The sequence below is a fragment of the Moschus berezovskii genome, chromosome 2 (genome assembly GCF_049115385.1).
Source record: "Moschus berezovskii isolate FMDL1 chromosome 2, NW_MosBer_1.0, whole genome shotgun sequence".
Classification (NCBI taxonomy): Eukaryota; Metazoa; Chordata; class Mammalia; order Artiodactyla; family Moschidae; genus Moschus; species Moschus berezovskii.
Window position 1 is genome coordinate 113,197,883 of NC_142461.1, and position 26,506 is coordinate 113,224,388.

The window sequence follows — 26,506 nt, forward strand, 5'->3', positions numbered from 1 at the left end:
CATACCATCCATTCAAGAACCCAAGCCAGCCTGGAAGCCTCTTTTGATGGTTCCCTTTCCCTCACCTTCTACATTCAGTCCTTTGGCAAGTCCTGTTTTTGTTTTGACTGCAACATTTCTTGATTTTGTCTCAACCTCTTCTTCTTCACCACCACAGCCTTGTCCAAATAGCCATCACCTCCGACCTCCTCACTGGTCTTCTTACTTCCACACTTGTGCCTCCACGCACGTGGTACTCCAGCCAGAGAAAATGATTTGCATTAAAGAAGTAAACTGTGGCATGTCTTTTTTCTTCCCATTCTCCTTCAGTAGCTTCCCATTGGCTTAAAATTCAAATTCCCTCCATGGACATCAAAGCCTTGGAAGATTTGTTTCATTTAAGGTCATTTGCAATAATCTACGTGTTTAGAGTTGAACTCCACCACTAGGGTGGGGTTTCCCTGGTGGCTCAGACGGTAAAGCGTCTGCCTGCAATGTGGGAGACCCAGGTTCAATCCCTGGGTCAGGAAGATCCCCTCGAGAAGGAAATGGCAACCCACTCCAGTATTCTTGCCTGGAGAACCCCATGGATGGAGGAGCCTGGTAGGCTACAGTCCACCGGGTCACAAAGAGTTGGACATGACTGAGCGACTTCACTTTCACTTTTCACTTTCCACCACTAGAATGAATGGACTCTCCATGGAGACAGGGATCATGTCTGTCTTACTCATCAATGCATCCCTAGGACCTGACACATGGAAGACAGTTGATCAGTGATATTGCTGTGGATTTAGGAATGCATATTTAAATTCCCACCATTTTCTGACTTTGCTATGATATTCCTCATAAAAGGAAAATAAAAGTAATAATTGTGCTCTTAATAAGCAGTTATAGCTTAGAAGGAAAGCAGTCATGAATACAAATTTATATTACAATTTTTCTCAATTATAATAAGCTGAATCACATGAGATTGCTCTATTAGATCACTTATTACTACCAATGGCAATTTCATAAGATGCCAGCTAACAGATCGTTAAATGAAGTGTCTATCTCTAGTTTAAGATATTGTGTCAGGATAGATTAGACTATGCTGCCGAAACAAGCACCCTACACACCTTAGTGGTTTACAACCACAAAGGCTCGTTTCTCACTCATGCTGTACCACTGTGGCTTGGCAGTGGCTTTGCTTTGTGTCATCTTCACTCCAGGGCCCAGGCTATTGTAGCGGTTTTTGTCCAGATCATTGCTGGTAGAGATTGTGGCAGAAATTGAATGAACCACATTCTAGCTTTTACCTGGAAATACACACATCCTTTTGTGTTTCATGGGCCTAAAAAAGTCATATAACCACTCCTGAGTTCAACAGGGCAGGGATGTGAATCTTTCTGCTGGGAGAAGCACTTTAGGGGTAGCAATAGGAATACTGGGATAAAAGTAACTCTATTACAGTAATCCTGAGCAGCCACTGCTTTCTCTTGACGTGCATGCATGTGTGCTCAGTCGTGTCTGACTCTGCGACTCCGTGTACTGCAACCCGCCAGGTTCCTCTGTCCATGGGATTTTCCAGGCAAGAATACTGGAACGAGTTGCCATTTCCTTCCCCAGGGGATCTTCCCAACTCAGGGATCGAAACCTGCATCTCCCGAGTCTTCTGCTTTGGCAGGCGGTTTCTTTACCACTGAGCCACCAGGAAGCTGCTTTCACCTGGTAGTAGGCACCGAAATTTCAGGTCTATGTCCTAGTAGTACATAGGACTAGGCTTATGCCATTTAACCCATTTGTAAAAGCAGTATTACACAGCCAGAATATGTACCTTAGAGTTCTGACTTGTATTTAGCATTTTATAAGTAATAATGTAGGCTTGTTGTATATGACAGGTTCTAAGTAAAGGCACAAAGCTTGTGGAAATCAGGAATTCCAGAGAGTGACAGAAATCTCTCTGCATGCTGATTTGAAAGATTAGTGAAAGGGAAATAATATGATTAGGGGTTACTGATTTCTATGTACTTTTTAAAACTTGTATACCTTTAAAACAACCTATAGACAAAATTTCAGTTGCCTGAAATTTGAGGACAGGTTCATTTTTGGAGGCTTTCTATTCTGCTAAGTTAGTCTTATGATATAGTTATAAGCATGATGTTGGTGAGGGAACAGAGTGTAGGGTTAATCCCATGTCTTACTTGCTATGTACTTTCTCTTTATACAAGATATAAATATTTATAGTGTGTAAGTTCCACAGACTTCTCAGTACAGTTCAGGGGCCTCAAAGTGACTGATAAGCCATTAACAGAAGTTAAAATGATGGCACTTTGTAAGCATTGCTCAGACTTCCCAGTGAGATTATATAAGATGGGAAGATCCAAAACTCACAAATGTTTCCATAAGTGATAAAGAGCATTCCTCACAGGCTCCTCACCTTCCCTTCTCCAGAGCCAGTACTGCAGATTCTTATTAATGTCTAAATGCCCTTTACATAGAAGCTCTTGGAAAGACATCACCCAGTAGAGGGGGAAAAGAAAAAAACAAACACATAACTTTTCTTATAGCCTCCATGTACTCTGAGCCTCTTATTCGAGTCTGAAGTCCTTTCTCCATCATCCTCCCCTCCCCATGCTCCTAGCCTCTCTTGTGAAATTAACCATTGATCTGAAAGTCAGAGATGCAAATCCCAAGAAAACTGGAAGCATTCCAGGGCCCACAAATACAAAGTTAATTACCTAAGGAAAACTACAAGAAAGACTTTTGTTTTCCACCAAAATCTCCTCCCCAGGCTGTTAGTTATGTCGTTCCTGGGCCCGATCGATACATTAGCGCTTGAGAACCAAAGTCCCTTGGAATAAATTAATCTGTCAGGGAAAGAAATAAACAAAGAACAAATTAACATGTTTTAAGACATTGCTTAAATTTTCATAAATATAGACCTTGAGATGGGATGATGAGTTCCCTGGGGCCAGCTAATATTTGGTTGTAATTAAGAGTTACTCTTTCATGTTTTGTCTGATGTAGGTGGGAAATTGCCCACGTGCTTGCTGAGTTCCTTGCTCATGTTTCCTCATAAATGCCTCTGTTTACTTCATTAATAAGAAGTGGATGCCTCACAAATTACACTGGCACACTTAGCTTGTTCCACCCCTAGCTAATATTAAAATTATGAAATGCTATACACACACACACACCATACAAGCATGATATTTCTTTAGGAACCTCCATGTATTAACTTTTTAGTGGCTCAGAAGGACCTAATGACCTAATCTGTGATGGACTACACCCATCTGAGAAACTTAGGCATTCCTGAAAAAGGAACTCAGTGGGCTCCATACTGGGTGCAGGTTTGGAGTGTCAATGCTGGTAATTAGCAGGAAGGACAATAACTATTTAGGTTACTCGTTTGTAATAACTATGCAAGGACTCATTTAGATCCGAGAACCAGAAACCCATCTCAAACTAGCTTAGGCCACAATGCACTTTATTAGGGTTTAAACAATGTCATTAGGCCTCTGTCTATGTCTCCCTCTCTCAGCGCTGCTCAGCCTTTCAGGATGTCACTTTCAATGACAAATGGCCACTGCCAGTCCTGAACCAATATCCACTAGGTAGAACTTGAAATCCCAAAGAGCAAAGCGCTCTTTCTCCTCCAGTGCCCCATCTCAGATCTCTGAGAGGAGCTCCAGCCCTGTGGCCTGTGTGTCCACCCATGAACTAGTCTCTGTAGGAGACACTCTTCCAGGCTCCCAGGCCTGGAACCAGACCTGGATCATGTGTTCAGCCTGGTCTGGGGAAGAAGCAGAGGACGGGCAGGCAGCCACATCCACATTCCTGGAATATGTTCCCCACAGTAAAGATAAAGCTCTTTTACCAGAGCAGAGGGGAGGAGATATTAGGGCAAACAACCAGTATCCACTTCAGTTCAGTTCAGTTCAGTCGCTCAGTCATGTCCGACTCTTTGCAACCCCATGAAAGACAGCATGCCAGGCCTCCCTGTCCATCACCAACTCCTGGAGTTCACTCAAACTCACCTCCATCAAGTCGGTGATGATATACAGCCATCTCATTCTCTGTTGTCCTCTTCTCCTCCTGCCCCCAATCCCTCCCAGCATCAGAGTCTTTTCCAGTAAGTCAACTCTTCACAGGAGGTGGCCAAAGTATTGGAGCTTCAGCTTTAGCATCAGTCCTTCCAATGAACACCCAGGATTGATCTCCTTTAGAATGAACTGGTTGGATCTCCCTGAAGTCCAAGGGACTCTCAAGAGTCTTCTCCAACACCACAGTTCAAAAGCATCAATTCTTCGGCGATCAGCTTTCTTCACAGTCCAACTCTCACATCCATACATGACCACTGGAAAAACCATAGCCTTGACTAGATGGACCTTGGTTGGCAAAGTAATGTCTCTGCTTTTTAATATGCTATCTAGGTTGGTCATAACTTTCCTTCCAACGAGTAAGCGTCTTTTAATTTCATGGCTGCAATCAGCATCTGCAGTGATTCTAGAGCCCCCCAAAATAAAGTCTGACACTGTTTCCACTGTTTCCCCATCTATTTCCCATCAAGTGATGGGACCAGATGCCATGATCTTAGTTTTCTGAATGTTGAGCTTCAAGCCAACTTTTTTACTCTCCTCTTTCACTTTCCTCAAGAGGCTTTTCAGTTCCTCTTCACTTTCTGCCATAAGGGTGGTGTCATCTGCATATCTGAGGTTATGGATATTTCTCCCAGCAATCTTGATTCCAGCTTATGCTTCTTCCAGCCCAGCGTTCCTCATGATGTACTCTGCATATAAGTTAAATAAGCAGGGTGACAATATACAGCCTTGACATACTCCTTTTCCTATTTGGAACCAATCTGTTGTTCCATGTCCAGTTCTAACTGTTGCTTCCTGACCTACATACAGATTTCTCAAGAGGCAGGTCAGGTGGTCTGGTATTCCCATCTCTCTTAGAATTTTCCACAGTTTGTTGTGATCCACACAGTCAAAGGCTTTGGCATAGTCAATGAAGCAGAAATAGATGGTTTTCTGGAACTCTCTTGCTTTCTCCATGATCCAGCAGATGTTGGCAATTTGAGCTCTGGTTCCTCTGCCTTTTCTAAAACCAGCTTGAACATCTGGAAGTTCACGGTTCACATATTGCTGAAGCCTGGCTTGGAGAATTTTGAGCATGACTTTACTAGCGTGTGAGATGAGTGCAATTGTGCGGTAGTTTGAGCATTCTTTGGCATTGCCTTTCTTTGGGATTGGAATGAAGACTGACCTTTTCCAGTCCTGTGACCACTGCTAAGTTTTCCAAATTTGCTGGCATATTGAGTGCGGCACTTTCACAGCATCATCTTTCAGGATTTGAAATAGTATACACTTAGAAATTTTTATTTCCAACATATTATCATGCTCTGTGGCCGAATGTTACAAATTTTCAAAAGGGGAGGCTGAGGCAAAGATCTCTGATTATACATGTCTAGGTTCTGTTGATGAAACTGACTACCCTCTATCAGGTGGTCAGTACTGTTCTATAAGTTTTAAACAAAACTCCGGGTGGGTCTTGAAGAACAGAAGTGAAGTACCTTTGGATATTCCTTTTCCAGCTATGGTAGTTCTCACAAATAAATTAAAATTGCTTTCCCTATTCATGTGTAAGTATTATTCTATTTTATAGAACATATTGATATTTACACTAAATATCCTGATACCTAATTATTACTAAATCATACCCAGGAAAAAGAAACAGGGTATAGTATTTTTTATCAGTTGAGAACTTTTTAGAAATATTTCTGTTTGAATAATTTCATAACTCAGCCCTCTCAAGGATTTTGCATTTAGGTAGTAGATAGAATCTGAATTGCATATTTAGATGTGAGATGCTTGTTGCAATTATTAAGCAATTTATATACTGTGAGGCTCGTACATGTAATTCTCAGTACATAGAGACAAAGCTGGAAATATACTCTTCAAAGCTGTGTTATCACAGAAAAGGGACTAAAGTCTCTGGAGCAAGTAGTTGTAGATCTTGGAGGTCAGAAAAATTCACTGAGTCTATTTTACTGTTTGTGATTTCACTAATCTTCATGAGGACTCACAGATCAACCACAGTTAATAGTACAGTAAATTCATCAGCACTGCAAACCAACTATGTTCTGGAATGAATAGAATTAGAAACTTAGCTCTGTTGGCAGTTAGATGATATATCACCTAATCTTTATGGAGCAGAAAGCTGCTGTGCTTCAAAGTAACCTATGTAACATCACACAGAAATAAGACATTTAACCAAAGACTGGGAAAACTTGTCTAAATAAAGATTCTATCAACAAGTCATATGTGTTAAACAATTATGTTTTTTTGTTTCTTTGTTTGTTTTATCCTTTTAAAGAGCAAGGGCCAGAGTCACTTGGCAAAATGGAATGTCCAACAACTAGCTCTTGGAATAATATCTATTGTCGGAAAACTTCACCATTTGCACAAAATGGGAGCATTACGCACAGGGGAGCCTAAGGGAACTCTGCAGATTGGAAATGGAATCAGTAGATCAGGACTTCCTCCCTGAGGACTCTCTTCCTAGGGATGGGAGAGGACAAGGCTGCTGCTGCTGCTGCTGCTGCGTCACTTCACTCGTGTCCGACTCTGTGTGACCCCATAGACAGAAGCCCACCAGGGTCCCCCGTCCCTGGGATTCTCCAGGCAAGAACACTGGAGTGGGTTGCCATTTCCTTCTCCAATGTGTGAAAGTGAAAAGTGAAAGTGAAGTCGCTCAGTCGTGTCCGACCCCTAGCGACACCACGGACTGCAGCCTACCAGGCTCCTCCATCCATGGGACTTTCTAGGCAAGAGTTCTTGAGTGGCTTGCCATTGCCTTCTCCGAGAGGACAAGGCAGAAGATGGCAAAAGTCTTCTGCTATCGCCTTCAATAAAATAAAAGATGCCACACTACAGAGACAATAGTAGACAGATCTTTTGTGGAGTTTTAGTATGAGATTGGCAGGAAGTTTGTATCAAGGTTGGATGTTTTTACCAAACAATTTATCTGAAAGAAATTTCTCATATCCATTCCCAGGAACCCATAACTTTAATCAGTGCTCAGTCTCCATTATTTAGAAGTCACGTTCACGTATTCACACTTATACACCTAAGAATACTTCCCATGGGAACCATCAAAATCAGCATGAGCCCAGCTATAGAACTTTAAGTGTAGAATTCCTCCGTGCCTTGAGTCTACAATGTTCTGTCTCTGTGGATTTGTATATATCCTTTTAAATAAGCTCTGTCCTGTGTGACTGGATAGCCAATAATGGATATAAATTTGTCCAAAGTTTAGGATAGGATGACTAAAAATTATCCAAATCCCAACTCTCAGAATCTTGTGTTTCTATTGGCCTGCCAACCACATTGATTTCTCTCCAAATTATGTATATTGCCTCGATCAGCAGCCAGTGTCATCTGGCCCTCCACTCCACTCTGGTGACCCTAAATCTGAGAGACTACTGTGTCCTAGATCTTCCTTGTTACATTTCCCTTTCCCAGGCATCTATAAACTTGCCAAAAGCTTCTTAAGGATGATTTTACCTACTATTCATTCTTAACAATTCCAGAAGAGTACATCCAACCATGTAAAAACAAATACAACCCTGAGTCTGCTTGATTGCACTGGCTTCTTTGTTATCAGAGTTAAAGGTATACTGAAGACCAGTGTTAGAATCACACAATAATGAACTTGGAATGCAAATTCCTCTTGAAATTCAACTATAATGTTAATGATTCTTATAAAGAGATTAGCAGCTTGTTCTAAATTAGTCTTGTAATATATCTTAGGGATCACGTTATAAGGTTTATTTATCTGTAAACCTACAACAATCTGTGACCAAAAGAAATACAATTCTGTATTGTAAACATTTGATTCTTTCTTATTTATATATAAGGTGAAAGGGGAGGAGGGACCCAAAAGTGAAAAAGAGAAAAACAACTTAGTGAATAATGTGACTGTCAGTGACCAGGTAGATGCAATTGTGACGGCTGCTAAGGGTCGGACACGACTGAGCGACTTCACTTTCACTTTTCACTTTCACACATTGGAGAAGGAAACAGCAACCCACTCCAGTGTTCTTGCCTGGAGAATCCCAGGGACGGGGGAGCCTGGTGGGCTTCCGTCTGTGGGGTCACACAGAGTCGGACACGACTGAAGTGACTTAGCAGCAGCAGCAGCATGACTGCCTGTATTTGCTACCTCTTTGTACACATTGCCTAAGAATGACCTTAAGAAGTGAACTTGGCTTGTTTTTAAATTTTCATTGTGTCAAAAATTATAACTTGAATGATCAACTTGGAATATCCTAAGTAAAGCTGTCAGGTTTTCTCTTTTTTGTCACAGATTGGTTTATAATGCACAGACATACAGTTAAATATGTTATTTGCTATGAAGTCTGCCCCTCACTCAGGCTTCACAATGCCAGTACCTCATTATCCAGCATGGATGTTCTGATCACTAGCCACTATCAAGCCATTAGACAGGTTCCTGGGCTGGCCCAGCCCCAGGTGCCAGCAACTGGTCCATTATCGCCAGGGACTGACCTGGAAATGAGGCTGTTTGGCCCTGCTCTCAAAAAGGAAGGACCCACTTGGAAAATAATATCACTGTTCATGTATCTTCAAGAAGGGGATCTCCACAGTCTCTTTTTTTTTTTTTTAAATCCAGCTTCAACAGCCTCTTTTCTTCCAGATGGTGCACGGAGCCAAGCCTGTCAGAGACCCTTAGTCTCCTGCTGCCTTTTAATGCTGGTCCTTGATTGCTAATGACCCCCAGCTGGACTGGCTCCTCAACTCATTTAACCCCTCCCTGCTGGGTCCCCGGCTCATGCAGGGTGAGAGGCAGTGAGAGCTGGAAGTGGGAAGGTGCCAAGTCATCCGGGAGCTCCTGCCCTTCCAGAGCTAGTGGCGCGCTTCCTCTCACCATCACGCATGTCCAAGATCGCTCCAGTGGAGAGCTCCTGTTAACATGATTCTCCCTACATTGTCACATAAATGCTACCAGGCTTCTGATTGCTAAAATTTCATTTGAATAAGCCAGGAAACACTGAAAGAGTGTTTCCTGTAGGTTCAAGAGTTGAAGACTCCTGATACAAAACCCCTGAAATATGTTAGTTTGGAAACTTAAAATTACACCAGAACGTGTCTTTTGGTCAAATTTAGTAATCACAATGACTCATATGTGTCAGTATACAGAATCACTCCAAAAGAAGCCTGAGGGAAGGTGATAAGTTCCTTCTCAAGGCCTAAATCACTGTATAACCCAGGAGATACCCATTTCAGGTATGCTGATAATAGCTGTAAGTATTTACTTTGGTTAAACTTGGCTTGTTTTTTTCTGCAACATGTTGGAATGTGCTTATAGCTATACTGGTCAGGTGACTCAGAGAAGGGGGATTTAAAGGGGAAGAAAGTTGATGACATTCATTTGTTGAGAGATCTTGAGTCCAGTGGAGAAACTCAAACTCAGGTCTCGTATGACCTGCTTATGACAAAATAACTTTCTATAAAAATAAAGGGAAGTAGAGGGCATGAGAGATCAGTATTTTGAGTTCATACCACTATAAACCATATGAGGTTTTTGTTAACCTCATATCAAACTGTAAGAAAACATAAGTAATTCTGTATGACCCTATAGAACTGAAGTCTAAACTCAATCTGAGCAGAGAACTGAGAGCTTTGAGTCTCACTATTTTTATAAATCTTTAAATGTTTACTGGATAGTTGAGTCAGATTTAGTTTACAGTGTACCAAAGAATTTTTTTTCCAACATGAAGCACAAAATAGGAAAATAACCCAAATGTAATTATTTTCTATTTAACTTTGTCTCCCCCAGATACTTCCTATTTTATTGGGTTTTTGGAGATTAAAACTTAAAGAACCAGAACAATCTATTTTTTCACCACCAATACTACATTGATTTCACTTTTGCATCTCATTAGTTTAATGCCAACAAAAATCATACCTGTGATTTCATTTCCTCTGTTATTCACATTCCCTACTGTTTCCCACAGGTACACACATACCTGTCAGTCATTTGTGTGTATAATCTCCCTCAAACCAACTCATTCATACTAATGACTGCTCTCTCTATTTGTAAAAAATAGTGTAGAATTTATGAACCTGGGTGGGTGTTTGTACAGCTGTATGACATTAATCTGTAAATTGCAGGTTTTGCTCACACCTGGGGAAAGACTAAGTGAGCTTAAAACGTGGTCTTTTAGTCCATCAGTAACCAAATGACCCAGAAAGGGGTTCAGATGAGGCCACCTTGTGCAGCATTTCATTTTAAATGACTGAATTGTGTTAGAATGAAGTTCTGGTATAGTTATGGAGAATTTTTCCCCAAAATGTATTTTGATTGATCATCTTTAAATGCCAGCAAGCCAGTAGGGTCAAAAGCATTTATGTCCATTTTGCAGATGAGGTACTAAGAGGCCAAATAGCAGGAAGTCTGTAGTTACAGCATCTTAAAGTTGGCAAGGACCTTAAAGAGCCTCTCAGCTAATGGTTCTCAGCCTTTACCTGCTTTCACACTGGTTTCATGCAACAAACCTCCATCAGGCACATCTTTCACTGTACACAGATGCTCACACACTGGGAAGGAGCATGACTCCATGGAGTACAGCTCAGCATCTCCAGGCAAAAACAGATGTAACATCCCACATCACCATCCTCTGTTGAAAAAAAAAAAAAATCACTGTATTAGTCCAACTCCATTTTACAGATAAAACGTGGCAGCCCAAGGAGGTAGGCAATTCACCCAGAACTATGCCCAGGCCTTCTGACCCCAAGGCCAGTGCTGCTGTCAGTACAGCTGACTAGCCCTTTGCACTCTCTCAACAGAAACCGGAACCAGGTGCCCAATTTAGAGAGCCAGGCAGAGCTGGGGATGAACGCCCCAGAATCCCCTGCCATGAGGAATCAAAGACCCAGTCACAATTAGTTTAGTAAAACCAGCACTATCTGGTGTCCCATATCCTCAAGCATTTAAAATGTCGTCCCAATCTTCAAAGACATTCTTCCGTTCCATTTTTATCTGCTTTTGCCCAGGACATTGTTTCCCATCTCCCGAGTAGTTCACTAGGTGATTTGCATCTCATTAGGAGCTCCAGAAATGGCATTTCCCAGCCTGCTGCCTGGCACTGTGGGTCTGCTAAGCAGCACATCCAGGTTGTGGGGTTTTTTTTCATGTTGACATTTTTGAAAAAGCTGAATTAATGCCGTTTTCCCACTGGGCACAGTTTGGGCGGCCATTTTTGCCTTAATTCCTGTCCCCCTACAGGACCAAAGTTATACAACAGAAGAAGTGGGTCATCCCCACATGAAGACACCTGGCTGGAAAGGAATGCTGTGAGACCTCAAAATAAGCAGTTTAAAAACTCCTAAAAGCAGAGAGATGGGACTTGATGATGTAAACATTCTGACCACTATGCAAAGTAAAAGAAAAAAAAGTAACACAACCCACTGGAATCTGTACAACTGATTCTAAGCTTGTACCTTTTAAACATTTTTGACCAGTTTCAAGCCTCCTAACACCTCAGAGATTTTGTCTTGCATTTGTTTTGCTTTAAAGGAAGTCTTACTAGGTTTGAATGGCTTTTCAGCTTTGTCACACATTCATATAGAAACTTCCAGAAGAGTACTGAGCAGCATTGTACTTCTGGAAACCAGATATAATGTTTCCATGATCAGCAAAACTTTTCTTTTGGAATAAGAGAAATAATTTTCCCAGTGTCCAGGGAAATCAATGTCTGCCTTGGGCTCAAGCCATTTGCTGCAGCTTCCAGGGCAAAGAAAATGCTTGATGACATTGAGGGTCCTATTGGAGATGCTTCCCCTTCCCAGAATTTCTTCTATCCTTGCAGAACTTCTCTCTGATCCTGGGCTGACTTTCAAGATGGCAGCTAACAAATCCACAAAATCAACCTAAGCTCTTAAGAAAGAGTTAAATCTCTGGTCTTTTCCAATCCTGGCTACAAATTAAAATCATCTGAAAGGGGGAGGGGCATTTTTAAAATAATAACAATTCCAGAGACCTAATCCTAACCAACTGAATTAGGATTTCCAGGGGTGAGGCTGAGGCATTAGTGTTTTTCAAAAGGTCTTTGCTGCTGCTGCTGCTAAGTCACTTCAGTCGTGTCCGACTCTGTGTGACCCCATAGACAGAAGCCCACCAGGCTCCCCTGTCCCTGGGATTCTCCAGGCAAGAACACTGGAGTGGGTTGCCATTTCCTTCTCCCATGTGTGCAAGTGGAAAGTGAAAAGTGAAAGTGAAGTCGCTCAGTCGTGTCCGACCCTCAGCGACCCCACGGACTGCAGCCTACCAGGCTCCTCCATCCATGGGATTTTCTAGGCAAGAGTACTGGAGTGGCTTGCCATTACCTTCTCCACAAAAGGTCTTTAGGTGATACTAATGTATAAACAAGGCAGAGAACCACTTTCATGTACCAAGAATTATGACAGCCCCTTAAGCGTACCTGCTCTGCCTCCGCTGCCATGCTTTCTCTTTCCATATGTTATATGCCATCCTCACTGCAGCCTTACTTGCATGATCATCGTCAGCAAGTTCAGACCTGTAACAAGTACTAGAGGTGGGATTCATACTCAGGTTTTTCTGACTCCCCTGCCTTTTTTCTTCTGCAACATTCATGTTTCTTAAAGCGTGGGATGTAGATCTCTGATAGTTCGCACGTTGATTTTAGATGGTGTGTGGATATGACCTTACATAACATTGAATTGTGTAAAAGAAAGTTATTCCTTTTACAATTCTCACTTTAAATTCTTCAGATTAAGGACAAAGTCTTAGTGGTATTAGTATGTCTTAAATTCTTTTCACCTATCTTTTAAACAAAACTTTAAGAAGCCCAGAACATTCTGTGGGGAATAGAATCTAGCTCAGGTGTAATCATATTTATTCTCACTGTATTTACTTTATGATTTTCTTCTATTTATGGCAAATAACACATGTTTTCCACTTACAATAGTGAGTAAAGCTTCATTTTAAAAGATATGTATTTAAGTGAAAAAAGAAATTAAGTTGATTTTTAAAATATTAAAGAACAGTACAGGTGTCTTGAATATAGAAAAAAAAAAGTTTATGTGGCAGTTGAATGACAGAAGTTTGAAAAATACTTTCCTACAACATGGCAATTTTAAAAATAGGCATCTCCACACCTGTTAGCCTATGGGAACTTTCATCTACCATTTCATTACACCAGACAGGCAACTGGTTCTCAAGGTCCATGGTTCCAAAGTCCAACTAGTTCCTCAAAGGTCCAGCCAGGACGTTTGAACTTTGTTGCTGCTACCAGCTCAAGAGGAATCCTGAAACACAGGTGACTGATAACCACGGACAGGAGGAAAGAGCAGGCATTCACCCTCTCAAGTAATTAATGAAATGCAGATCAAAACAAATGATATGCCATTTTTTTCACCTATTGAATTGTCAGGCTTTTTCTTAAAGATGCTGGTCCATGATACTGAAAGCCTTCAGAAACAAGTCATCTCAGGTACAGGTGATAGAAGTATATTTTGCTACGTACTTCCTAGAAGGCAGTTGGAAATAAAAATTGTAAATTTTTAAAATATATATAATCTGTGGCCAATAATTCCACTTCTAGGGACTTATCCTAAGAAAATAATGTGAATTGTCAAAGCTCAAACTATGAGTATGCGCCCCACAGCATTGCTTATTATTGAAAAACACTGCAAGCAACTTCTGTGCCCAAAACAAGAAACTGTATAAGTTAATTATGGCCCATTCGTAAAACAGAATAGCATGCAACTTTAGAATTGATGCCATTTAGACAAATCTGGAAGACAGATAAAGAAATGTGTTCCAACATTTGCTGCTTATTATGGCAATGGGATCAGGATTTTTTGTTTTTTTGTTTTTTTCTTTTCATTGCTTAACTTATTTAAACATCATGTTCATTCATTACTTTAAAAATGTAACTCAAAATATGGTACTATTTTTAAATTAGGCTAAATAATGGGAAAATATTTATGACTTTACTGTTAAGTATGAGGAAAAGCAGTAACAAAGTATATGAATGACTAATTTTTTGTTTTAAAGAAGTCAATATATATTCCTAGAAAAAATATTGAAATGATTTTAAGAAAAAATTACACAACAAACCTTGTTTGTTAAAGGCCATTTTCATCTCCCTTGTTGGCAGACTAAGGTTCCCCAGAGGTGTCCCAGGATAGGAAAGTCCTTGGCAATAATATCCCAATTGACAGAAACAGAGTGGACCGCAGAAATGGAACAGGCCTTAACAAGACTGATGAATAGTCACCATTCATTCATTCATTATTTGGTGAGTGTATGTCAAGCCCTGAGCTATGAAATAGTTTCAGGAGACGTTATTACCACTTCCCTTACTAATAAGGAGAAAATTCCACACAGACAATTTAAAACTCCACCATCTTCCACAGGCACTAATGTAACTCAGGGATGTTTTCTTTGTAGCAATTTTGCAATTTTGAAGAAGATTGTTCATGACATAACATGGCAACTGGGAAAATTTGTAGCTTTCCTTTCATCTTAGAAAGGAAGATCTGAATTACATGCACCCCAGGAGAAAATCTCTCTTTCTGGTTGTGTGTGTGTGTGTTTTACAAAAACCTACTGAATTCCTTAGTCTCTCCTGAAGTTAGAGGTAGTAAGCTGAAAACTTGTCAGAATGTCTCAGTTAAAGAACAAGCATCAAAATACAGGCCATGACCTAGGCTGTGGGGTTCGAATCAAAAGACCTGAGTCCAAGCCCAGGTTCTGAGCAGAGGCCAGCAGAGGGGCCCAAGCTCCCTGACCGTCAGAGCTCAACCACAGAGATTATCATCCTCCATATCATGACTTAAAATGGAACAATTTGAACTTCCAAGGCATACTTTCTCCCCTTTGACTCTCTGTCCAGTATGTATGGAAGTGAGAGTTGGACCATAAAGAAGGCTGAGTGCCAAAGAATTTAAGCTTTTGACTTGTGGTGTTGGAGAAGACTCTCTCTTTGTTAATTTATTTATTTATTTTAATTGGAGGCTAATTACTTTACAATATTGTAGTGGTTTTTGCCATACACTGACATGAATCAGCCATGGGTGTACATGTGTTCCCCATCCTGAACCCCCCTCCCACCTCCCTCCCCATCCCATCCCTCAGGGTCATCCCAGTGCACCGGCCCTGAGAACCCTGTTTCATGCATCAAACTTGGACCGGTGATCTATTTCACATATGATAATATACATGTTTCAATGCTGTTCTCTCAAATCATCCCACCCTGGCCTTCTTCCACATGGAGAAGACTCTTGAGAGTCCCTTGGGCTGCAAGGAGATGCAACCTGTCAATCCTAAAGGAAATCAGCCCTGAATATTCATTGGAAGAACTGATGCTGAAGCTCCAGTACTTTGGCCACCTGATGTGAAGAGCCAACTCATTGGAAAAGACCTTGATGCTGGGAAAGATTGAAGGCAGGAGGAGGAGGGGGTGACAGAGGACGAGATGGTTGGATGGCATCACCTACTCAGTGATGAGTTTGAGCAAGCTCCGGGAGATAGTGAAGGACAGGGAAGCCTGGCGTGCTGCAGTCTATAGGGTTGCAAAGAGTTGGACATGACTGAGCAACTGAATAGCAACAACAACTCCAGCAACAACTCTGAGCTTCTCTGACATAGCCCGTGTCCCACCGCATAGCAGGAGCCAGCAGTTTGCAACACACTGGTTGTCTATCTGAAATTCAAATGTAGACAAATATTTTTTTCTTTTCCTAAGTCTGGCAACCCTAATTCCACAGACTTCATAATTATACAATTTTCTATAGACTGCATTCTTTTTTTTTTGGCTGTGCCCGAGCAGCATGAGAAATCCTAGTTCCCCAACCAGGGATCAAACCCATGCCCCCTGCAATGGGAGTGAGGAGTCCTAACCACTGAATCACCACCAGAGAAGTCCCATAGACTGCATTTTTCAAGTAGTGCAAATCATTGAACAGTTTATGCCAAAGTGGTTCTTACTGGTCTAGTACTATGGCTCTGAACCATGCTGCACGTTATAACCATCTAAGGAAATTAAATCTATCTATCCATCTGGTCTTCCCTGGTGATTCAGCAGCAAAGAATCCATCTGCAATGCAGGAGACACAGGTTCTATCCCTGGGTCAAGAAGATTTCCCCTGGTGAAGGAAATGGCAACCCACTTCAGTATTTTCACCTGGGAAATCCCATGGACAGAGGAGCCTGGTGGGGTTACAATCCATGGAGTCCCAAGAGTCAAACACAACTTAGTGACTAAACTACCAACAGCACCATCTATCTATCTGTCTGTCTGTCTATCTATCCATCTATCTGTATCTATGTGTATCTATACATATAGATATTGGTTGGTGGCTCAGACAGTGAATAATCTGCCTGCAATGCAGGAAACCCAGACTCGATGCCTGGGTTGTGAACATCCCCTGGAGGAGGGCATGGCAACCCATTCCAGTTTTCTTGCCTGGAGAATCCATGGACAGAGGAGCCTGGTGGGCTACTGTCCATGAATGTGTAGTCAGTCCTGATCTGGACATTGGTAATTTTTTAATTTATTTTTTAATTGGGGGAAAATTGCTTTCCAATGTCGTGTTGGTTTCTGCTGTACGACAACTCAAATCAGCCATCATTATACATACATACCCTCCCTCTTGAGCCTCCCTCCCCTCCTCCCATCCCACCTCTCTAGGTCGTCACAGAACACCAAGCTGGGCTCTCTGCATTATATATGGACACTGGTACTTTTAAAAGCTGAACATCTGCTGTAGTGTGAAGAAAATGACCCTGTATAGAATGTATCTCATAACTTCATATAGGACTGGTAAATCCAGACCACTGAACACTCTGTTTGCTTCAAGAGGATGTTTTACTTGGCAAGCAACCCTGGAAATGCCTCATCCACAAAATGGCAATCAGATCAGCAGTCCTACTGCTCAGAAAGTATCCATATCTGTTGAGGCACTCAAGGAGGGTGCAAAAGACTGGCTTTTCCTGGAACCCTGCTCCCTGCCTGCCCACTTCTCAAGACTTGGAATCCGTACTGTCCTACCAAGCCAGAGAATATTCGGGCTACATGACCCATCCTGCCATCCCTGTGGTTGTCTTTCCCTTGCTGTAACCATGCTAGGAAATTTACCAAAACTGGCACATCCGGATTAGTTAATGAAAAGGGAGACAGTCTTAGGGTCGATGTTTGGGAAGAGCATTTGTGGTCAAAATAGCTCTAACTCAGCAAGTCAAACAGAACAGAGAAAGTACTTCTTTATTTCTGAGATGCTAGGAGAAAAACAAAGAGCCTCATTTGTGACTTAAACTTGTGTTTGAATTAGGGTTGCCAGATTTAGGGGAGAAAATAGGACACCTGGCTAGATTTGAATTTCAGATAAATAACCAATCACTTTTTTGTATATGTCCTGAATATTGCACAGGATATACTTACACTCAAAAGGTATCAGTTGCTTATCTGAAATTCAAATGTAGGCAGGTACTCTGTATTTGATCTAGCCATGCTAGTTAAAATATACCTGCATGTTCAATAAAGAAAATTAAAATATTAAATTCCCAAACCAGTCATTTAAAGGAATAGAACAACGCCATCAACTGAATTCAGCCATTTGTTTCTCACCACAGGCTTGAATAATTGTGCAGTCATGCCATGTAATGACTTGGAATTAAGGAATAAGGAGTTCAGTTCAGTTCAGCCACTCTTTGCAACCCCATGGACTGCAGCACACCAGGCCTCCCTCTCCATCACCAACTCCCGGAGTTTACTCAGACTCATGTTCATTGAGTCAGTGATGTCATTCAGCCATCTCATCCCCTGTTGCCCCCTTCCCCTCCCGCCTTCAATCTTTCCCAGCATCAGGGTCTTTTCAAATGAGTCAGTTCTTCACATCAGGTGGCCAAAGTATTGGAGTTTCAGCTTCAACATCAGTCCTTCCAATGAATAGTCAGGACTGATTTCCTTTAGGATGGACCAGTTGGATCTCCTTGCCATCCAAGGGACTCTCAAGAGTCTTCTCCAACACCACAGTTCAAAACCATCAATTCCTCTGTGCTCAGCTTTTTTTATAGTCCAACTCTCACATCCATAAATGCTGCTGCTAAATCGATTCAGTCGTGTCCGACCCTGTGTGACCCCATAGACGGCAGCCCACCAGGCTCTGCCATCCCTGGGATTCTCCAAGCAAGAACATTGGAGTGGGTTGCCATTTCCTTCTCCAATGCATGAAAGTGAAAAGTGAAAGTGAAGTCACTCAGTCGTGTCCGATTCTTTGGCAACCCCATGGACTGCAGCCTACCAGGCTCCTCCGTCCATGGGATTTTCCAGGCAAGAGTACTGGAGTGGGTTGCCATTGCCTTCTCCACATCCATACATGACTACAGGAAAAACCATAGGTTTGACTAGATGGATCTTTGTTGGCAAAGTAATGTCTCTGCTTTTTAATATGCTGTCTAGGTTGGTCATAGCTTTTCTTCCAAGGAGCAAGCATCTTTTTATTTCATGGCTGCAGTCACCATCTACTGTGATTTTGAAGACCCAAAAAATAAAGTCTGACACTGTTTCCCCATCTATTTGCCATGAAGAGATGGGACCAGATGCCATGATCTTAGTTTTCTGAATGTTGAGTTTTAAACCAACTTTTTTACTCTCCTCTTTCACTTTCATCAACAGACTCTTTAGTTCTTCTTTGCTTTCTGCCATAAGGTGTCATCTGCGTATCTGAGGTTATTGATATTTCTCCCAGTAATCTGGATTCCAGCTTGTGCTTCATCCAGCCCAGCATTTCTCATGATATACTCTGCATATAAGTTAAATAAGCAGGGTGACAATATACAGCCTTGACATACTCCTTTCCCTATTTGGAACCAGTCTGTTGTTCCATGTCCAATTCTAACTGTTGCTTCTTGACCTGCATACACATTTCTCAAGAGGCAGGTCAGGTGGTCTGGTATTCCCATCTCTTTCAGAATTATCCACAGTTTGTGGTGATCCACACAGTCAAAGGCTTTGGCATAGTCAATAAAGCAGAAATAGATGTTTTTCTGGAACTCTCTTGCTTTTTCGATAATCCAAAGGATGTTGGCAATTTGTTCTCTGGTTCCTCTGCCTTTTCTAAAACCAGCTTGAACATCTGGAAGTTCACGGTTCACATATAATAAGGAGTATCCCCTAATAAATGTCTGCAGGAATCAGACATGGCTTAACATTTCCTGGTGCTATTGAAACTCCCTCCATATTCCTTGCATTTTCTGACAGATTTATATCCAGTTTATTATAGAGTTCTGTGACAACTCCGAAGAGAAGGTTGTGTTCAAGATCTCAAAAATGAAACCAAAATGGTGCAGGGGAAAAAAATGTACAGAGATTCTTGAAAAGGAAAGAGACCTATGTTAAATGCAAACTGGTATTCATGATATAATATACTTTTAAAAAGCACAGTAGGTAGGTGTCACCCGGAGTATGGGCTTCCCAGGTGCTGCTAGTGGTAAAGAACCCACCTGCCAATGCAGGAGATGCAAGAGATGTGGGTTCAATCTCTGGGTCGGGGAGGTCCCCTGGAGGAGGGCATGACAACCCACTCCAGCATTCTTGCCTGGAAAATTCTATACAGAGTAGCCAGGCTGGCTAAAGTCCATGGTGCCACAAAGCATAGGACATGACTGAGTACGCACGCATGCACACACACACACAAAACCCAAAGTATTACAAACCAAAGTTTGACTTGGCTTACAAATATTTACGTAAGGCGGAAGTTGGATACTTACAGAATATGAACTTCATTGTCTCCAAAGCAAATAAGTCATATTCTAATGTATGTCTTCGAACTCAAATTGCCCAGTTTAACATAAACCAGTCAGATGAACTAGGAAATTGCCAGATAATCCTGTCGCTTTGTATCTCTTATGGTCAAACTGATTGGCTCAAGGGCTAAAAGACAGGGATTCATGCATCCACTCTGCCACTTACAGACTTAATCTTCCTCACCTGTAATTTCTTTATATGCTAAATAAAACAATAATTTTTGTTCTACATGCCTTATTATTTTTTAAAATTTTAAATTTCTAAGGAATAAAACCTTGACAAACTTCTCAAAGTGCATGCATACGTAGATTTAATCAGTGTACCATATGCTATTTTGTGTTTTGCTTCTTTTTCTTATTTTGAATTTTCATGTATCAGTATCATACCCATTTTTATCCTCATTGGTGCTTTCATGACATGACATCATATTTATATCTCAGCGTAATTTCTCCCCAATTATTAAATATTTATTATGATTCTAGCTTTTTTCTGTTGAAGAAAGTGTTACATCCATCTTCATACAAGTGGTCTTTTTGTCCTCTTTTCGTTTACTTTGTTGGAACATGGTCCTTGAAACAAGTTGCATAGCTTTTGTTATCTATTGTCAAGTCACTTCCGGAGAGGGGGAGCCTATAGACTCATCTGTGTATCCAGGGCCACTCCCACATTGTCTTTTGACCTTTCAATTTATCCTAATAGAAGGGCAGTAGTAATTGTTTTAACTGAAGCTCTTTGTCAAGGTGGCTGAATATTTTTCAGTATCTCATTTCATAATCGTATTTCAACATGTATAAATATATCTGTTAGCTCAGTTGGTAAAGAATCTGCCTGCAATGCAGGAGACCCAGGTTCAATTGCTGGGTTGGGAAGATCCCCTGGAGAAAGAAATGGCAACCCACTCCAGTATTCTTGCCTGGAGAATCCCGTGGACAGAGAAGCCTGGTGAACTTCAGTCTATGGTGTCTCAAGAGTCAGACATGACTTAGCAACTACCATCTTTCTCTCCTCAGCCTTTCCACATTATGTATAATATCATGTCTCTATATTTTAATTTGTTTTTAATCTTTCTGTTGTACTTTCTTTCATCTGAAGGTTTTGTTACTGTTCATCATATAGAATATTTTACTTTAATATAATTGAACCCATCCTTGTCCTTATTATCTTCTTCCACAGTTAAGATAGGTAGTCTATTTCATTTCCTTCTACAGTTTTCATGGGGCTATTTAAAATGTTTAACTATATAACATCTGGAATTTATTGTGGCCTGTGAGAATCAAGAACTGTATTGAGAAAAGTAAAAGATTTAGAATTAAAAAAAGAACTAATTTGAGTTCAGCAGCGATAGCTATGGTCTTAGGCAAGTCACTAACCTCTTAAGGCACAGTGTCCTCTACTAGACTGAAGGCAAGGACCTTGTCTTATTTCTCTTTGTCTTCCCCACATTATCAAGCAAATTACCTCACATATAGAATATGTTTTGTAAGCTCTGTATTTAAGTTATATTTTTGCACATTGCTGTCCAGTTGTTGCAACAGCAGCAATTGAATTTGTTTCTCAATTTAGTTGGCTGCTTGTGATTGATCATATATCACTAATACTGTTTTGTTCCAATAGCAAAATACCTGTCCCAGTGTTTTGAAAAACATCATAAAAAATGAAGGTATTAAAGTTAAAATAATAAAAATTAAAATTTGATGCTAAATCAGACACCAGCTTATTCTAGATTCTAGTATGTTATAGATACCATCAGATACTAATATTTTGTTTTAATTTATGGGAAATTTTAAAAAGAGAATATTCAATCCAATAACTGATTCTTTCTAAGAATCAGGAAAAGAACACCCACCCATGGAACAGCAAGTTCATCAAGAGCAAAAATTGAGAACCACGTCTTATATTAAGCATTTCTAGTGGAGAATATAAATAAAGGCTTCTGATCAATTGTAATCTTTACATAAAGAACAACTGAACTGGGCTGAACTTCAGCTGAACCCCCAAACTATTTAAGATCAGTCTTTTGAGTTGCTAGGGTTGGAATTCCTATAACAGTAGAAAGCCTAAAAGAGAATAGATGTCAGATCTCTAGTACATGCTTAAAACAGGCAACCTTAACTCTAAACACTTCTGTTCATTAATCTATAAATCTGAAGGTATAACATAAAAGAGCCTCACAACTTCAGGTTCTACCATATTACAAAATATGGACTTTGCAAAGCATATGGTATGTTGGAACTATCAGAAAGTACCCATTTCAGTTCTGGATTTCTTATACTCTGAGGTTGCTGCTAGTACAAGAGGCTGGAGTCCTGTTCTCTGCACAGCTCCTGAAGAAGTGGACAGGGATGTCTGTCCAGGCTACTGGAATCCTCTGCAAGCACCATCATTCTGCTGTGCTAATTAATATTTTTTCATGGAGCTTACTTTTACTCAGACCTTTGACTTTTTAAAAGAAATTTTTTATTAAGAAAGAAAATATGGTATAGTTTTTTTAGCTGCTGGAATAGGAGGTAGGAGATCTGGGGCTGGGTCTCTACTCTGCCACTTAAACTGGAGTGAGTCATTCCACATTTATGGGCCTGTTTCCTTTTGTGAAAAAATGGGTATTTAGAACAGATAGTTCCTAAAGCCCTGTGTGGTTCTAATAGTCTTATTCAAACATAGATATGTTCCAATTCAAAAAATGCAAAACTTCATATTTAGGAAACTGATAATTTGCTCTTCATAATGGTCTTTGCTGGGTCATTCTTCACTCAGAAAACTCCCCTAGAATTTCCTTGTAGAGTAAGAATCTCTAATAAAATCAAACTACGATTCCAAGTACAAATCGCTCTTTGACTTCACTTTCACTTTTCACTTTCACACATTGGAGAAGGAAATGGCAACCCACTCCAGTGTTCTTGCCTGGAGAATCCCAGGGACAGGGGAGCCTGGTGGGCTTCCGTCTATGGGGTCACACAGAGTCGGCCACGACTGAAGTGACTTAGCAGCAGCAGCAGCAGCAGCATACATATCCTTGGTTCAGGAAAGTGATATCTCTTCTCCAGACCATGACACTCATGAGCAGTATTTTATGGCAGCTGTGTGTGTGTGTGTGTCTGTGTGTGTGTTGGCAAGAAGTTGGAACTGCTGAATTCTGATTCAGATATAGTGCAAAAGGATAGCAGGTTTCACAAAAAGCACCTGCTTGGAAGGGAAATAAATCATGACTTCATTGTACACGTGGCTTCTTAATCTCCAGTGCACCCTTGGTCCAGGGTTCTGAAATCAGGACTGAGACAGAGAGGCTGCTCCGTGAAATCGTGCAGTCATCCTTTCCCCTTCTCCTTTACACTACCTCCAGAGACTGCATGGCTCAGTGGCATTGTTCAAAGCATTTCAGAAAATACTAGCTCAAGCCACTTTGCCTCCAAAATGTATCCCACCAAAAAGTTTGCTTCTCATCTACCCAACAATGTGTGTTCTCCAGATGTCTTTGAACTCTCGCTATAGGACATGGTACAAACTGCCCCAGACTGCCTTCATTGCCTTAACTATCTCGCCAAGAGGGCATTCTCTACTCGACAAAGGCTGACCACCAACCTCTACTTCACCAGCATGGACAAACCAATTTGCTTTCTGTCACTGTTGACTGCTGACTCAGATAAGAAAGATGAAGGCAAAGTCCCTGATAGCTGCCCTTGTTTACACTTAGAAGTCTGTGTGTGTGTGTGTGTGTGTGGCGTATTTCTCCTGATATTAGCAAAGCTCTAACTTGCCTGTTAAAATAGGACAGGGTTTCTGCTAAATGCATTTATGTGATGAGCAATTTTACACTTAATTTTCCAAGAACCTCAGACAGTTGACAGAAAAGTTCTGCTATCCTGTTGCAGATTCAGAAAATGGTCTTGCACAGAAGCAGCGAACACCTCGCCGAAGATGTCAGGAGCCCAAAATGTTGAGTAGCCCTGAGGACACCATGTACTATAACCAGTTAAATGTGAGTTCAAAGTGGCCATAAAGCTGTTTCACTGGCTTTGTTTCCAGTTAATAATTCTGTTATTAATACCTGTTCCAGCCCCTCCAGCCCCACCCCCACTCTCTTATACTCTCGTCTTGAACATGTGCTTAGGCTCTTTATCTGTTGCTTTCATGTCAGGATGTCTGCCTTCACGGTGAATAATTGATGTGGTTTATCAAAGACGAGCAAGATGCATGCTTCATCAGGCTCACTTGAGCCCTTTGATCAAAAAAATTATGCTGTGACTTCTGATATTATCAGCATCTGCTTGCATTCAACACAAAATCACTTTGAATTAAAAATTAACGACTTGCTGCTTTGCTTTGACTGTGTGTTCTTGGCCCTCTCCACAGGGAACTCTAGAATATCAAGGGAGCAAGAGGAAGCCAAGAAAACTTGGGTAAATACCTGTCTTCTTAGTTCTAAGCAACTGTAAACAGAAGGGGTCCTTTGTGATATTACAGAAAATGCAAAACTTTCTAGAGAGGCTTCTAAAAATATGCAGTGGGGGTATCACCACTATTATTGACATTGGAAACTACTTTTCACAGTAGCAAGTACACAAAACTTGAATCTATTCTGTCTGAAAAGACTGAAATTGCCACCAAAATGTAAATGTTATTTCTCATAATTATCCCAGGGAATTATACTGTCCTTATAATTCGAGACATGTATTGGGCTGTATAAAACTCTCCCACAATCAGAGTACTCCATGTAGTGCAAATACTCCTTCTTCCACATTCCTCTACCCTGGAGCCTTAAAGGTACACAGAGGATATTTTCTCCCAATGATTAGCCAGGGGACACTACAGAGTTTGTGGCTGATTTGACTGTGGGCGTCTCGATTGAGAATAGCAGTGAGATAGGCAATTGGTAGTAGTTTGAGAGCTAAAGATGGTCAGGAGGGGAGCTTTCTCATCTAGAGGGAACAAGACAAGTTAATTCACATAAATCAAACCGCAATATGATCCCAACTTCCAGACACCACTAAATCAGGCCCGTTATTAGTGTGTGACCCAGATGTGAAAGGCTTTGTGAATCAGACCCCAGTTTCCATGCTGGGAGACCCTGAGCTACACTAAGCTGTGCCCCACCACCCAGTGTGAGGGCCCAGCCCTGTTCCAGGTACTCACACAATTTTAGCTGCCCCATTGGTGACTGCTGCACTTGTTTTCTTTTTCCGCTGAAACTCTTTCCTTTGTTGCAGCCAAATCAAAGTGCTTGATGGGGAAGATGAATATTACAAATCTCTGTCACCTGTGGACTCTATCCCTGAGGAAGACAACTCAGTCCACCCTTTCTTTTTTCCTTCATCTTCAAAAGGGGCATCTTTTGCTCAGCACTGAGCTATACTTCCTGCCTCCCAAGTCTGTTGAGGGTAAGGACAATCATGGTGATTCACTGACTGTCATTTAATAAGAAAGGTGCAATGGGATCAACTTCTTTGGACATGTGGTCTGTGCTGGAGCCTTACTGAACAATCTTCAGATTCCAAACCATTTTCTCCTATCTCCATCACCTCCTCCTCTCCCCCCACAACATCTGCTCTGTAGCCTGAGCTGAGCAACCCCTCCTTTTCTTATCTCTTGAGTCCCTGTGGGACATGAACACACCTCCACTACAGCAATACCCATAATTCATGCCCCAACATCTACGAGAGTAACAATCTCACCTGAGGACACTGATGATATTTCTTTGTTTTTCCTACCACAGCGTTTCATGCAGAATCTGCCCCTGTGAAAATCCAGGAGTCCCTTTCCTCCTCACCTCTGCACTGCACCCTCTTTCCTTTTGCTGGTCTTTTCTATCCTTCCCGCCTCACCACAGGGTTGGGGCTCCATTGCTGAGTGCCCCTATCCCAGAGGAATACACTCAAGGTCTCTGAGGCCAGGATAATGTTTCATGCTTAGGGGAAGAAGCCTGAACCTTTCAAGTTCTTCCTTTAAGGCAAATGAACCCCTCTCCTGCTAGTTATTATTCTGATAAAGCTTTGCTTCTTTATTTCACCTTACTAAGACACCTTTATCACCTTGACAGTAAAAAGAAAGGAATGAACTGAAAAGAAAATTTGGACCCATCAGAGTTCATGTCACATCATTTTGTAACTGTCCATTGCCTGGTTGACTGTCTCCATGAGGCCATGAGTAGCTGCAGAGGAAGTATCTTGTCTCGTCCACCTTTGTGGCCACAGAGCCTAGCACAGTGCCCAACACAGGGAGGACATGCCCACCCTTGAGTGAGTGGAGAGACTTAGTTACACAAACATACCTGAAGTTACTTTCAGTTATATGTGATATAGGATTGATCACTTTTCTTATACCATAAGCTTTGATTTTTCACTGAAGCTTGGAAATATTAAATATTAATATTAAATATAAATATTAAATAGCTGGTCCTATTTAATCATATTATACCATATGACTCAGTGTGATCCAATGCATCAAACTCTTTTGAGTAACTACTCTATACCGAACAATATGTGAGACTGCTGTGTGATATGAAAATCTAACAAGACCATTTCTCTAGAAAAGATGTTCTTAATATTCTACTTTAAAAATATTTGGCCGATAGTTGTGATTCATGGGGTCACAAAGAGTCGGACACGACTGAGCGACTGAACTGAACTGAACTGAACATATGAGAGTACCTAGATTTTGAGAAAAAAAACTTGAGGAAATAGAAAAAATAATTGT